At 43.3% G+C, this 16,763-nt stretch overlaps 1 long non-coding RNA gene across 1 annotated transcript in view; it reads left to right on the forward strand.

The window, feature by feature from the left end:
• The first annotated feature begins 1,341 nt into the window (after positions 1-1,341).
• Positions 1,342-16,763, forward strand: part of LOC142072875 (uncharacterized) — a 53,967-nt gene continuing 38,545 nt past the window's right edge. Inside the window, exons 1-2 of the long non-coding RNA XR_012669477.1 lie at positions 1,342-1,944; positions 10,144-10,234. This is a non-coding gene — a long non-coding RNA (uncharacterized LOC142072875). The remainder of the gene's footprint in view (positions 1,945-10,143; positions 10,235-16,763) is intronic.

Raw genomic sequence — 16,763 nt, forward strand, 5'->3', positions numbered from 1 at the left:
GAAATGAAAGGCTACTGGCATAATGAAAGGTTTGCATGCCCATCTCTAGGTCAGCAATTTAAATCCAGTCAGAGTTAGTAACAGTGATTCGCCCTGATTGAGCAAGACTGGCTTGCTAGCTATCTGACAGATCTCAAAAAGTAGTTGTCAATGGGGGAATCATCACCAATTGGGAGTGTTTCTAGGGTTCTGCAGGAATCGATACCAACCATGATGCTAGCCAGCATTTTCATCACTTCTCTAGAATTAAATATAAAGTCACTACTTATAAAATTTGCAGATGACACAAAGATTGACAGAGGAGTAACGAATGATGAGACTATGCAGAGTGATCTGTATTTGCATGGTAAGTGGGCCCATTCAAACAAAATGCTTATTTAATAAAGCCAAATGCAAAGTTATGCATCTAGGAATGAGGCATGCAGGCCGTACCTAGAGAATGGGGGACTGCAGCCTGGAAAGCAGTGACTCTGAAAAGGATTAAGGAGTCACGCTGGGTAAGCAACTCAGCATGAGCTCCCGATGCAATGCTGTGACAAAAAGGGCTAATGTCCTCTACAGTCAAGTGAGGAGGAGTAGGGAGGTGATTTTACCTCCTATATAGGGCATTGATAAGGCCTGTCCTGGAATCCTGCAGGTACCAACATTTGTGTATAAAAGAATGTGCCTAAAAAAGCCACAGAAATGATTTGAGGGTTGGAGAGAGTGCCTTAGAGTGGGGGACTCTAAAAACTTGACCAGTTTACCTTATCAGAAAGGAAATTGAGAGGTGACTTGATTACAGTGTGTAAGTGCCTTCATGGAGAGTAAATACTGGATACTGAAGGGCTCTTGAATTTAGTGGAGAAAGGCGTAACGAGAACCAGTGGTGGAAAACTGAAGCCAGACAAACTCAAATTAGAAATCAGTCATTCTCACTGTTTAAAAAAAAAAAAAAAATTGCCTAATCTTTGGAACAAACTACCAAGGATTTGCCATCTCCGGAACTCTTCCAATCAAGACGGGATACCTTTCTCATAGGTAGGCTTTAGCCAAATACAAATTATGCTTTAGAAGACGGCACACGAGCCAATTTTTAATGGCACGCTGCTGTCTGCGGGGGACGGCAGACAGCAGGATGCCATTAAAAATCCGGCCCGGCCCGGCCCGCTCTTCTCCGCCCCCCACCCACCACTCTCTCCTTGCAGGGCAGACAAGCTTCCTCCTCCCCCCCGCCTCTTCCCCCAGCATGCTGGTTCCTGCCCCTCCTTCGTTCCCTCCCTGCGGCCAATCAGCTGGCAGCTCTTGCTATGGAGGGGGAGAGGGAACAGTGGAGCCGCAGCACGCTCTCTGCTCCGGGGACCTTGGGGAAGGGGGTGGAATTGGCATATCCCCTCCAGCCCACCACCGTGAACCACTCAGGGCAGGGGGCTGGGAGCACCCCCACGACCCCAGCCCATACCCCCAGCCCTCTGCCCTAACCCCTGCACCCCCTCACACACACCCATCCCTCTGCCCTCACTCCTGCAACCCCCCACAACCCCAGCCCTGACTCCGGCACCCCCCACACATACCCAGCCCCCCCAGCCTCCTGCCCTGACTCCTGCACCCTCCTCACACACCCCAGCCCCCTGCCCTGACTCCTGCACCCCCCACACATACCCAGCCCCCCCATGCCCTGACTCTTGCACCCCCACATCACCACCCCCACCCTGAGCACCAAACTGGAGCTCCTGCACACACACACCCCCACATTCCCACCTGCACCCCTCGCACCAAATGGGAGCTGCTCACATAAGTGCTCCACACCCAAACCTCCTGAGCCCCCTCCCTCATTCTAGTTCCTGGCCAGACCCTGCACCCCAACCCCCAGCCTGCTCCTTCACCCCCAGCCCTGTGCTCAGCACACTCCCACCCTCAGCTCAGTGCAGAGAGAGGAAGAGAATGGCTAGAACCAGGGAGAAGGTAGGTACCCACTCTATGTGGACAGGCCCGGGACCCCAAACCGGCAGCAGGGCTGAGCGGGGCTGGCACCCAGGACCCTGGCTGGCAGGAGCTAGTGGATGGACCCCCAGGCCAGCAGCGGGCTGAGTGGCAGCAGGCTGAGCAGCGCAGCGCACTGCTGGCCTAGGATCCCGGCCGCCGGCCCCGCTCAGCCCACCGCCGGTCTGGGGTTCTGGCTGCCGGCCCCTTGCCAGCCGGGGTCCCAGCCGCAGGCCCCGCTCAGCCCGCTGCTGGCCTAGGTGAACAGTGGGCTGAGCGGGTCGGCGGCGTAAGATCAGCATTTTAATTTAATTTTAAATGAAGCTTCTTAAACATTTTGAAAACCTTGTTTACATACGACAATAGTTTAGTTATATAATATATAGACTTATAGAGAGAGACCTTCTAAAAAACATTAAAATGTATTATTGGCACGCAAAACCTTAAATTAGAGTGAATAAATGAAGACTCGGCACACCACTTCTAAAAGGTTGCCGACCCCTGCTTCAGTCAAACACAATTTATCAAGTTCAATACATGGGTAACTGGGTGAAATTTAATAGCCTGTGATATACAGGAGGTCAGATTAGATGGTTCCGTCTGGCCATAAGCTGTATGAATATATATTTAATCACATGAGTAGTGTCATTGCAATCAGCTTGCTGGTTCAGGGCCTGAAAGTTGTTACTAGTCTGATAGACTTATGAAAAAGTATTTGATAATGAATCCAATTCCGGCACTACAAAAGACAGAATTACAACTCACCTCTTTCTTGGCACTTTCAGTGGAGAGGCTGACAAATGACTGATGTGGAGACCACTCATAGGTGGTCCCTCCTGACTATAATTATGGTATATCTGTGGAGTACTGTTGGGAAGTACTGCTGTAATTTATTGCTACTTCTGAGGCCAAAAAAGTTTACCAGCAGTCATAAACGTGGAAGATGGGATTAGCTAGAAATTGGCTTACAAAATTTTAATTAATTGTGTCCAAAATCTGAGTTAAATGTTTCCTTAATTTTTAAGTGCCTGCATACATTATTGCAGAAAATAGAGCAATCTGATTTTTTTAAGCCAATCTGGATGCTCTGCTTTGCAGAGAAATGCATTTGTGTGGGTGGGGGTGGGGGGGATATACATGGATGAGGGAATCATAGTTGATTCTGGAGCAAATATTAAACAGAGAGAGATTCTTAGCTGATGTGTCTGGAATTGTGGGGTCACACCATCAGTGTGATAGGGTGGAGGCCCCACACTAGCCCTGCAAGAGGTGAATAGGGTCAGGTGGGCCCAATGAGCTAATTAGGCTACAAGCAGGAGCAATTTTGGCTGGAGGGAGATAATTAAGGACAGACTCACCTGTGTAGGACCAGAGAGAGCCTGTATAAAGCCAGGTAACTGAGTGCAGGGTTGGGAGCTGATGCTGGGAAAAGCTTTAGGGAAGTAGGCTGTAGTCACTCCCTGAACAGAGGGAGCTGGATGCTGGCAAACCCAGAGAGGGGGGAAGCCAGATATATAGGAAGAAGCCCTGGGAAACAGCAGGAAGAGGTTGGATTGTACAGGGACCGTGGCTGCTTTTATAGGGTTTCTGGGCTGGAACCCAGTATAGAGGGTGGGTCTGGGCTCCCCTACCAGCCTCTGAGGAGTAGCAAGGATGTAGGAGGCACCAGCCAGCTAGAAGGTCTGGAAAGACTGTGAATTCCCCAAAAGGGGAGGACTTTAGTGATCTAGTACTTTACTGCCCAATTTACATTGGCATACAGCCACCATAGTTATTAAATTGCTTGTTATGCACACTTGGCTCCTTGTATTGATAGTGGGTGTCCTCACTAGGAGTGCTTGTATCGATTGTACTGTCAATGTGGGGCATTTTGGGATGGCTCTTGAAAGCCAGTAACCGTCGAGGTAAGCAACACAGTGTCTGCAGTGACACTGCATCAACCTAATTACATCGAGTGACTCTACCCAGCTTGGGGAGGTGGTGTTTCTAAATTAGCATAGAGAGGCACTTATGTTGGTGGGAGCCAAATGTAAGTGAAGACGCTTCCACAGCTGGGTCAATGCAAGGCAGCTTATGTTGACCTAACCATGTAGTGTAGATCAGTCCTTAGCATCCTGTTCAGTCAGTCAATTTCTCTTAGGGCTTTCAACTCCCAAAGAAGGGAGGGGGGAAATATTCAAGTCCCAGCTACCAGAGCAGCCTTCACAAAACTGTTTCCACTCCTGGCCCAGCTCTCAGCATCAGCCTTGCTTCTTGGAGCCACTTTCCCCACTTCTCCTGGGCTACCAACATCCTTTTAAACTGTTCCTCCACTGAGAATATGCCTTCCAACTGTTGAGGGGCAGGGCATCCCTAGTCTATTATTGCTCTCTTCTCTGCACTGGTTCAGCATGGGGCCTTTGGACCCCATCACAGGAAGATAGTCAATGTGAAGAATGAGTGTCCTATGAATTAGAATTTCTGCATCCTAGTTGATCAGTGGACCCAGTTCTGCTGTAGAAATCTCTAAAGCAATATCATAAGCTTACTAGAATCTGTTGATACTGCAACAAATTGAAGAAAGGGAAATGCAGAAAATGCTCTGTATCTACTGTGTAGGTTATAAATGCATTTGCAATCACCTCCTTAAGTAGATTAAGAATTTAATCTTCTATCCCTACAGCAAGCTCACAGTGAAACTTTTTCTCCTGGAAAATAGGGTTGCCAACTTTGGTAGGATGAATTCCTGGAGAATTCATCACATGACACAATCTTAATTAATGATTAATCTTCAATTCCTGGAGACTCCAGGACAATCCTTCAGGGTTGGAAACCCTAGTGGGAAAAAAGCATTTCAGATCTCCAAAGTCCTAAAGCCTGCATGTACAGTTCAAGATACTGTTAATATTTCATTGCTGTGTCAACAGGTATTTTAATTCCAGATTCTTGTATGTGATCTATAGCAGAGCCTTTGAGTGAAAGAGTTGACTTTCCATGACTCTGGATAGTCATGTATGTAACAGATAAAAGCAAGTTTATTCTACGTCAGGAATTCTCAAACTCGGGTCAAGATGCCTCGAGGGTCACAAGTTTACTACATGGGGGGTTGCAAGCTGTCAGCCTCCACCCCAAAACCCGCTTTGCTTCCAACATTTATAATGGTGTTAAATATATTAAAAAGTGTTTTTAATTTATAAGGGTGGGGGGGTCGCACTCAGAGGCTAGCTATGTGCAAGGGGTCACCATTGGAAAAGTTTGAGAACCACTGTTCTGTGTGTTTCCACAGACAGCACATATGGGATGAATGAACCTGTGTCTTCTTAGACACATGCAGAGGGGTGGTGAAGGGAAACAGTTGGAAAACAATCACTTTACAGTGGCAATTCTTCAGGCCTGTAACTCTGTTTTTAACACTCTAGGAGAAAATTGGTCCAGGCATGTACACTAAGCAGCATCTCTAGAGTTTGTTTTTCAAACCCAGCTGGTTCCCAAGCCCCCAGATTTGTGCCAGCTGCAAAGCTCATGTGATGTGGCTATTAGCTTGATTGGTAGGCAAAGCAAGATGGTTTAAAGACAGTTTAATGAGGTAAATTATTGTGTTGCTGGGCCTAGTTTTAAAGTACTTTGTGTGCAACAAATTCTCTTAGAACATTGGAAAGAACAGTTTATTCTTCCTTATAATTCATTTTCAGAATGGTCCTTAGTCTTGACCACATATGAGTGGGCAGACTGTGCATATCCAAAGCGATGAAACCCCAAAGGGTCCTATTAAAAAAGCTTATAGAACATCATGGTTCACTGAAACTTTAGAAGGAGGGATGAGCATCATGGGGAAACTCTTTTTGGCCCTTTTCTGCCTACTGTTAGTTGGGCAGAGGGGACTTTTTCATTTATCTTCAGGATATCTCAAGTCATGATGACCATCCTGCATTGAGAGCTGGGGATGTTTAAAGAGGCTCTGAACATATACTGTGATTGAGGGGTGGCCAAGAAGAGGCTGTATAGAGCACGATCCCTGGTGAACAGCTCTGGAATGATGTGAAGTAGTTTGTGTGACTTCAGGTGAATTATTTTTCCTGCCACACATGTAGTGTTATTGTTATTAGTATTACAGTAGAACCCAGAGGCCCAACTGAGAGTAGGTCCCCATTGTAATAGGTGCTGTACAAAAACATAGTGAAAGAGACAGCTCCTGTCATGAGGTCCTTAAAGTCTAAGTGGAAAGAGAGACAAAGGATGGAAGGGAATCAGGCAGAGAGGTGACTAGTGTACTTAGGTTTTCAGAAAGCTTTTGACAAGGTCCCTAACCAACGGCTCTTAAGCACAGTAAGCTGTCATGGGATAAGAGGGAAGGATTGGTAACTGGTTAAAAGATAGGAAACAAAGGGTAGGAATAAATGGTCAATTTTCAGAATGGAGAGAGGTAGATAGTGGTGTCCCCCGGGGGTCTGTACTGGGACCAGTCCTTTTCAACATATTCATAAATGATCTGGAAAAAAAGGGGTGAACAGTGAGGTGGCAAAATTTGCAGATGATACAAAACTACTCAAGATAGTTAAGACTCAGGCAGACAGCAAAGAGCTACAAAAGGACCTCTCAAAACTGGGTGACTGGGCAACAAAATGGCAGATGAAATTCAATGTTGATAAATGCAAAGTAATGTACATTGGAAAATATAATCTCAACTATACATATAAAATAAGGGGGTCTAAATTAGCTGTTAACACTCAAGAAAGAGATCTTGGAGTCATTGTGGATAGTTCGCTGAAATCATCCACTGAATGTGCACCGGCAGTTAAAAAAGTGAACTGAACACTGGGAATCACTAAGAAAGGGATAGATAATAAGACAGAAAATATCATATTGCCTCAATATAAATCCATGGTACGCCCACATCTTGAATATTGCGTGCAGATGTAGTCGTTCCATCTCAAAAAAAATATATTGGAATTGAAAAAGATTCCAAAAAGGGCAACAAAATGATTAGGGATATGGAACAGCTGCCATATGAGGAGAGATTAATCAGACTGGGAATTTTCAGCTTGGAAAAAAGACGACTAAGGGGGGATGTGACTGAGGTCTATACAATCATGACTGATGTGGAGAAAGTAAATAAGGAAGTGTTATGTACTCCTTCTCATAACCCAAGAACTAGGGTCACCAAATGAAATTAATAGGCAGCAGGTTTAAAATGAGCAAAAGGAAGTATTTTTTCACACAATGCACAGTCAACCTGTGGGACTCTTGCCAGAGGATGTTGTGAAGGCCAAGATTATAACAGGGTGAAAAAAAAAACTAGATAAATTTATGGCGGATGGGTCCCTCAATGGCTATTAGCCAGAATGGGTAGGAATGGTGGCCTCTGTTTGCCAGAAGCTGGGAATGGGTAACAGGGGATGGATCACTTGATTACCTGTTCTGTTCATTCCCTCTGGGGCACTTGGCATTGGCTACTGTTGGAAGACAGGATACTGGGCTAGATGGACCTTTGGTCTCACCAAGTATGGCCATTCTTATGACTTACCCAAAGTGGCAGACATAGGAATAGAACACTGGTCTCTGTATTACCAGTATCATGCTCTCTCCACTGGACAACATTCCCTCTCCCAGTCAACATTCACATGTGTCAGATATACCAAGTAAGGGCCTGCAAGCATGTGATGCATGGAAGTCCTGTTGAAGGCAATTGGCATTCTGCATGTAGAGCTCATGCAGGATTGAGTCCTGAAAGGGCAAAGTTGACATAAATTCATCTTGTCAACAATCTTTTTCTATTTGTAAAAGTAGAACATAGCGCTACAAGATACAAACGTGCCGTACAGCCCAGTATCTCTATTCTCTGGGCAAGGGAAAGGAAAACAGTGATGCCTCTGGGGATGACTAAAATGAATTCAATGGTTTCATGTTGAAGTATTTGCTCTGCAAACAGATCTGCAGAAGTGCATTGTGTGCATGTGTCTCATCTGAGCATGTGCAACTCAAAACGTGTGTGTGTGTGTGTGTGTGTGTGTGCAAATACACATACACTGGTTGGTGTTCTGGGTTGTGTGCATGCAAATTCAATATGTGTAAACTTTCACCTGATAAAAATCTAGCTTAATATGAACTAGTGATGTAACTTCTGGTCAGTTATACTAGAGTTATAAGGGATAAATGAGTTGTATGTGGCCCAGGAACTTGGGAATTAGTGTCAAATGACGTTTAGGGGGAACACTTAGCATATGTACAGTGAGATTGCCAATAGTAATAATGGGTGGTGTTTTCAACCTTCTGTTAGAATATGAATTTATATTTGGGGTAAAGGTGCTTTTGCAGGCAGTAAGACATGTTGGAGGTAAAGGTACCTTGACCTCACACATGCCATTGTAAAGATACACTTTTCTGTTGGTGTCAGTCAAATGAAGGGCCTGTACATAGTGGGACATCAAGAAGTCTGAAAAATAAGCAATATGGTAGGAGAAACATCCATTCAAGGACATTTTTCTGTTTCCCACCTCTACCGAGAGACTGATGTTGGCTAATATAAGAACACTTGAATCTACTGACCATGAGTTTGATCCAAATGAAATCTTTCCACTAACTTCAGTGGTCTTTTGACCAGGACATACATGTCATCATGTGTCCCTGAGCCTTACGTATAGAGGAAATAGGATAATGGAGAAGCTGATCACACAAACCAGTCTCTGGCTGTCTTTGGAAATTTTAAAAGAAAATCAATTAAAACAGTTTTCCAAGTTGTGTGTCTACTTCAGGCCACAATGCTGCAAGCCCTCTCGATTTGAAACTGTCACTGAAGTCAGTGGAAGTTCTGCATGCAGAGAGCTTGTACAAGGAAGCCCTCAGTGGGTGTCTCTGCTATGACTGCAATAGCAACTACAGTGATTATGATTACAATTTTGAGGGTACTTTCCATTTTTTGTTTTCTGTAGGAGCTTCAGAAAAGTTTAAAGTCCAACAAAGGCAGAAGCCTGATGCAGCCTTAGTTGTGGTGGAGTCACTATTGCTTCACCATACTATGTGGAAAATGCTCAGCTTTTGTCCCTACAACTGGAATGTAAATTAAAGTTTCAAACAGATTTATTGCTGGGTTGAGGTTTAGCTCTTTGACTTTCAGAATTCATTTCAGCGAGGACAGGGTACTCAAAAACCACTCACCGCTGGTCTGACTCTGCTCTCCTTGACACCAGTGGGAGTTTTACTTTCTCCTGCAATAGATAGTGTTAGCTCAATGAGCGGTTTTGATATCCTTGCCCATAGTGTACAATATGATGAGATGGGAGAGAGACATCTTTTTTTTTTCTAGCCATATATACAATATTTCTTTAGCTTCATTTCAGCTTCAAAAGATATTGGCCCTGAGAATGTGACAGCAGTTTTTCATTTCACTTGTGGCAGGTTTGTTTCAGTCAGCAAGAGGGGTGAGGAGGGTGTCTCTTCCTTTTTAGAGCTGCAGGAAAATGTCTTTCTCTCCTGCAATTAGTAATATGTGATTGAAAAAGAGCAAAGGGGATGTTTTGGCCTTAGTTGAACATCATAAAAGCCCATGTGCTTTAATCGCTTATTTAAATGTTATTCCCTGATGCGTTAATTGGGGAATGCTCTCTGGGCTCATACAGTCCTTCATCTATCTACCTAGCTCCCATTCCACAGTGAGAGGAAACAAAGTCAAAATGAATGGTTGGTTTATTTCTGCTGTCTCACCTCCATTTAGAGTAAATATCTCTCTACAGGTCACGCTTTTAATGAAGGATCCTTAAAGTTACGATATCATTCAGATTGTAGTTATTGAATGGGATTTGGAAATTGGGGCTGATAAAATAGGATTACCTTAAACATCCTTCCTTAGCCTGAACTTTCTTAGGGTAAAAAGCTCTCTGAGTTACTTTGAAATTCTAATTTTTATTCACTTTCACATGCCTGCATGCTTCCGTGTGCCAGCTGGGAACAGGAGTGTTGTGGACTGGCTGTTTGCTCCAACCCTCTTCTCACCCCCTGAGTTTCTTCACCTCAGTCGCACTCCACACCTGCACCTCTTATCCTCTCTTCCCCTGCCCTGGCCCAATAACTCCTCCCCCCCCCACACACACTTCCCTTCAGTGTCCCTCTCCCTTCACTTTTCTTTCCATTTATACTCCTGGGGGAATTCTGCGCCACTGCACATGCATAATTAATGAGCTGTGCATACTTTTATTTTTTGCACAGACAAAAGGTTCTGCTGAAAACTGGTTGCAGTTCTGCCTTTTGCCCACCAGAGGAGCTGTGGCAACAGAACACAGCAGCTGCTCCCAGCCAGGTAGGGTAGAGAAATAATATAGCCTTCTTCATAGCGCCTGTAGGGCCAGGTCAGGAGACGGGCTATGGGGAGATAGACAGGATGCTGGGGGGTCAGACGGGGGCTCATAAGGGTTAATGGGGGAAGACAGATTGGGGCAGGGGCTGAATGGGAGTGGAGGTGCAGGGCCATGGGCAGGGAGATGCAGGGCCACATGGGCAGAGGGGGAGTGGGTGTAGGGCCACATAGGGATGGGGAAGTGGCTGAGTGGGGGCACAGAGACACATGGGGATGTGGAGAGGGTGCAAGGCAACATGGGGATGGGGAGTGGGTGTCTGAGTGGAGGTGGAGGGACACGTGGACATGGGGTGCAAGTCATATGGGGGTGCAGGGACACATGGGGGCATGGGCAAATGTGCCTGACTGAATGGGAGAGACTGAGGTCAGCCATGATCTGCATGGGGGTAGGTCCCTAACAGTCCTTCCCTGCCCCCTCCCCCCCCAAAAAAACCTGTCCTATACTTTTCCCAAGCATACCCAACAGCCTTCCAAGTTCACATGTGCGCTCCTTCCCAGCAATTATTTCTGTCTCTCTCAGCTCTTCTGTTACCCCTGACTCCCCCCAGCCTTTTCACTGCTTCTGGGATATGTGGGAAATATGTTCTGAATTGTAGTTTACATTAATTATTTCTCAGAGTTCTCTACTAAGGAATCTAGTAAGGAATGTATTGGTCAAAAAACATTTTCTGAATCTTTTTTGCTGTCTGTATTGTTACAGACAAATTTGCTGACAGGTATTTTGAAATAAATGACGAAAAATAATTGAAACTGGTGTGATTATATTGTGTTATTTTGCCAAATAAAATATGCAGAATTTTGCAGAATTTGAAAATATTGTGCACAGAATTTTTAATTTTTTGTTGTAGAATTTTTAAATTTTTGGCACAGAAGTCCTCCAGAAGTACATTTAGTTGATCCCCCTCCTAGTCGCACTCAAAACAAGTGCAATTAGCATGACATTTGCTGTCACCATATTGTTCACTCTGCTTGTGTGTTCTACCCCTTCCCACACCTGTATCTGTCTTGTCTTGTCTATTTAGATTTCAGAGTAGAGATTGTCTCCTACTGTTTGTGCAGTGCCTAGCACCCATTCTTGGGTTAGTCTTTAGGCACTACCTTCATAAACATCATTATTATGAATGAAATAGAAGAGTAATGCTGTTGAAAGACTGTTGGAAGCTGCAGGTCCTAAAAATGTCATAAGAGAACATGTTCTCACTCTAGTTGCAGCCCATGTGACTTGAAGAGTTGTGGTATCCATTAGGTCAGCACATAAAAGGTTGGGTGCTTATCTAAACCCAATTGAAGCTATTACTACTCGGGACCTATAGTTGGTAGTGCTTGAGAAACACTAATTAATTACAGTTGGCAACAGTCCAGTGAGGAGATCCCCAGTTAGGGGAATTTGTGCCCCTCCAGCAGGACAGTGGGGTGGGAGGAGGTATTGTTTCATATTCTCTGTGTGTATATAAAGTCTGCTGCAGTTTCCACGGTATAACATCTGATGAAGTGAGCTGTAGCTCACGAAAGCTCATGCTCAAATAAATTGGTTAGTCTCTAAGGTGCCACAAGTACTCCTTTTCTTTTTGCGAATACAGACTAACACGGCTGTTCCTCTGAAATCAGATCCAAGTGTGGCAGAAGCCCTCTGCACATGGATCTCCGAGTGCCCTAAGGAAGGGATGTTCAGCTGCCTCCATGGCTAGTGCCTCCTCATTATTCCCTCACATTCCATGGCAGGTGGCTGTGGTGTGTGAAGGGCCAGCCAGGCCCAGTACTACGCCTGTTCTACAGTCATCAAGCAGACACAGGGAAAGGCCTATATTTTCAAAAATGTCGACTGCTGTCTCAAATTGGGCTGTCAACACTTAGGGCTTGGTTGTTTTCAGGCTGCTAAGTGCCCACACTCCAATCAGCTTCAATGGCGGGGTGGGTGCCTGGCACTCTTAAAAATAAAAGCTTTATGTGTCTCAATTTGGACACCCAAAAATGGGGAGACATGAAATTAACAGGCTCCTTTTTAAAAGTAGGCTTAGGTAATCACCTCAGGGCACACATCACACAGCTGCTTGGTAGAGACAGGATAAGAACTTGTGTGTGCCCCAGTTGCAATCTTTTGCTTACTTCTTTAGTTAGTACTGCTTCTTCCAACCTCTGACCCTTTTGAGGCTCACCATTGCTAGTCTTGACATCTTGACATCTCTGTAAGCATTGCAAGCCCCAAACTGATGGCCAATCTCTAGCTGCCACTGCTTCTTAAGTGTGCAACATGTGCAACTAGATATGATTGGTTCATAGGGAGTTTAGCGGAGCTTGTTGTGCTAAGCAAAGCATGAAATGTGTGTTCTATAAGAAAGGCAATTCTAGCCCTGGCATTTTCATTTAATTATAAGAAAAATGGCTAACGATTAACACCTGTGCTAATGGCAAAGATGGCAAAGCACTGTCAACAATCAGTAGGGTTCATTTGTGTGTGAAGTCATTTCTAACTTTCCAAGTGAGTGTGGCTTAAGAACACGTTTTAGTCTAGGTCTTCAAGAGAAACATGCATTGCTTAAGCCATTAATACAGCTGAAGAAATGTGTCATCCAGTGTAATTTATTCTCAATTTTTTAAATTTTAATTAACTTCTTTCAAATGTTAGATTTGCAAGATATATTTGTGTTACAAAGTCCTTGTTGTTCTGGTTTGTTTAAAATAATAAAAATAAAACCAGCCATCCGTGATCTAAGAATTACTAAGAAATACAAAGAGATCTAATACCCATTCTTCTGTAGCAAACTGGCTTTCATTTTTAATCAGAAATGCTGTCATTCAGAGCCTTTGAATAATTACAATTTATATCAAACTGCCTAATAAATGTACTGTGCGCTGAATGAAGGGGACTAGATTATTTCTGTCTTCTGTTGAAGAGGGCTAGACCAAAGTATCAGAGTTCTGGTACTTCAGTAAGAAAAATAGGAACGTTATGCCCAGTACGTCCACAGCAGAACCACATTTCTTTCCTTTCCGTGACTGCTACTTTTCCTTTTGTGCTGATGACAAGTAAAGGCATAGTTATATTCTATGGGACACTGATTAACACAGCAGAAAGATAGCCTTCCGCAAACTCCTTGCTTGGCTTGAAGGCAAATAAATGGCTTGAAGGCAAATAAATGAGACAAACATGGATCTGTCCATACCCTTTGAAACTAGGGGTACGTAAGGAGGACGCAATTGCTTTCAATATCTCCACACTACAGTTGCTACCATGTTTTAATGTATATTAATTAATCAAAAGGTTGATTACTTCTGTTGACTTTAGTGAAGCAGGATTTAGTGCCAAAGTTAGGTGACAGCCTAATCTTGACCCCATATGAACTGATGGCCTAACTTACATTTGACTTCACTGGCACAAGGATTAAAACCTAGGTGACAAATATGGCTCATACACAATAGAGTGAAATGTGGTTGAGTTCCCCTGCTTCCCCATACCCCCACTTTCACTGCATATGCAACAGAGTATAAAGCACAGTCACTTTAAATTATCAACTGTTATCTCAGTTCTTGAGTTGAATCTTAGCCCTTAGGAAATAAAACAAGAATAAGCATTAAAAAATCCTTGTATCTAGCTGTACATATAGCAAGAATTTCCGTAAAATGATTATTCCTGAATAATCACCATCTCATTTTGCTGCACATTACAGCGATCACATTACCATAAATTTGCAAGGCAATTTCAGGTTTGTTTAAAAAACAAGCTTGACACATTTTTGAGAACAGCAACAAGTTAGTGATTGTTTGTTTGTTGATCAAGGTGCTATTCCAAGGTTCCATATAGTGTGATGCCTTAGAGGTTAAGCCAATTACAAATAATCATTCAAAATGCCAACTGGATTAATAAAATTGCCCTATTTGAGGGTAACCTGCAGGCAGTAGAAATGGCTGGAGGATTTTATCACCAGTGAGTAGAGTTGGACACGAAATGGTTTTCCCATCCTGTCAATATTTTTGAGAAATTGACATTTTTTTCCTAGTCTTGAATTGGAACAAAAAAGAATCAAAATCTCAAAAATATTCATGAACTGAAAAAATGAATTTGTGTTAATATCAGGTCAATTGAAATGTTTTGATAAATTTTAAACATTTCATTTTGATTTTGACCTTTTTTTTCAGTCTAATCATCTTAAATTTCAAAACAAGTCATTTTAAAACTAAAAACCAGAATTTTTCTTATAAAAATGTCAAAATGGTTTTTACAATTCTGAAACTTTTTTCTCTACAAATGTTCAAGTTGGGAAATTCATCAAACCCAACGCTGTTCCATGAGCAGTTTCAGTTTTGAATGGTCATTTTTCAATGAAAAAAAATTGTTGAAAAATTCTGACCGGCTTGGCCTATGAGGTCTATTCCAGCTCTGGCTTTTGTGATGGAAACACCATCAAATATTCATTCTCCCCTGCCAGGTGCTTAGTATTTTAATTCATATTTTGCATTTGGTGGGTTCTGTGTGTCCTGGCTGCCCTGCCTGTGCGCTCTAGATGTGGAAAGGGTGGATGGGGACTTCCCTCTCTCCCAGTCCACATGTGTAGGAAAAAGCCATAAGATGTGTGACTCCTTGACCTGAACACTCCTGTGGGTTTGTCCAGCTGTTGGTGGCTATGTAGACATGCCCCTTCCTCTTCCACACTAACCAGCCCCAACAAGGCAGTTATAGGGGGCGAACATGCTGTGTGTGATATCATACCTGGAGGTCGTAATGAAGGGAAGCTCATCTTCATAGACTCTCCATGGTGTGCTGACTGCCATTCAGTGTCTGCGTATGCCTAGATTACAGTCACAGGCCGAGATTGCAGCTCGAGCTGACAGACCCAAGATAGCTTTAATATGGGTTTTGGGCAAGTTCATATAGCCCATGCTGAAGCTCATATTCCTGCAGCTTCAGTGGTTTCGTATCTGAGCTAGCTCGAGTAAAGCTAGGTTGGGTCTGTCCTCACGAGCTGCAATGACATGCCATGATTGCTGTGAGCTCTCATCCTGCAACATCCGGGCCTGTGGGGGTTTCACCATTGATTTGGATGGGAGCAGGAGTAGGATCTAGAAGTGAATATGTAGTGTCTTGATCTGAAGGTCAGTGACGTTCCTTTTGTCTTCATTGTGTTATAGCCTCAGGCGTTTTAATTTCCTTAGGGCTGTTTCTGACTCATATCCTGGAGCCAAATTTATTTCACAATTACATCAGTGCAAGCAGTGGGATAGGACCAGTGTATAGGAGAGGAGAACTTGGCATTGTGGGGTATGTGTGTGAGAGGGGGAAGAGATTGGCGTTTACAGGTTTGGGCAGGAAAGATGGGAGGAGAACACTCTGAACGTGCTCATTATAGTCCCCTAATATGTATTCTACAATAACATGTCCACCACATAGTGCAAAAGCTGCACAGAGCAACCAGACAGAGGAATAATATAACTGGCTCCCTAGTGGGAATGGTTTTGAATAAAGCTGTCAAGCAGTTAAAAAAATTAATCGCAATTAATTGTGCTGTTAAGCAATAATAGAAAACCATTTATTTAAATATTTTTGATGTTTTCTACATTTTCAAATATATTGATTTCAATTTCAACAACACAGAATACAAAGTATATAGGGCTCACTTTATATTTATTTTTTATTACAAATATTTGCACAGTAAAAAACAAAATAAATAATATTTTTCTATTCACCTAATACAAGTACTGTAGTGCAATCTCTTTATCATGAAAATTGAACTTACAAATGTAGAGTTATTGCAAAAAAAAGTATTCAAAAATAAAACAATGTAAAACTTTAGAGCCTACAAGTCCTCTCAGTCCTACTTCAGCCAATCACTCAGACAAACAAGTTTGGTTACAATTTGCAGGAGATAAAGCTGCCCGCTTCTTGTTTACAATGTCACCTGAAATTGAGAACAGTCGTTCGCATGGCACTGTTGTAGCCAGCATCCCAAGATATTTACGTGCCAGATGTGCTAAAGATTCATATGTCCCTTCATGCTTCAACCACCATTCCAGAGGACATGCGTCCATGCTGATGATGGGTTCTGTTTGATAACGATCCAAAGCAGTACAGACCAATGCATTTTCATTTTCATTATCCGAGTCAGATGCCACCAGCAGAAGGTTGATTTTCTTTTTCGCTGGTTCAGATTTTGTAGTTTCTGCATCTGAGTGTTGCTCTTTTTAAGACTTCGGAAAGCATGCTCCATACTCCGTCCTGATCAGATTTTGGAAGACACTTCAGATTCTTAAATCTTGAGTTGAGTGCTGTAGTTATCTTTAGAAATCTCACATGGGTATCTTCTTTGCGTTTTGTCAAATCTACAGTGAAAGTGTTCTTAAAACGAACAACATGTTGGGTCATTATCTGAGACTGCTATAACATGAAATATATGGCGGAATGTGGGTAAAACAGAACAGGAGAGATACAGTTCTCCCCCAAGGAGTTCAGTCACATATTTAATTAATGAGCTTCATC

This window comes from Caretta caretta, chromosome 7 (assembly GCF_965140235.1).
Source record: "Caretta caretta isolate rCarCar2 chromosome 7, rCarCar1.hap1, whole genome shotgun sequence".
NCBI lineage: Eukaryota > Metazoa > Chordata > Testudines > Cheloniidae > Caretta > Caretta caretta.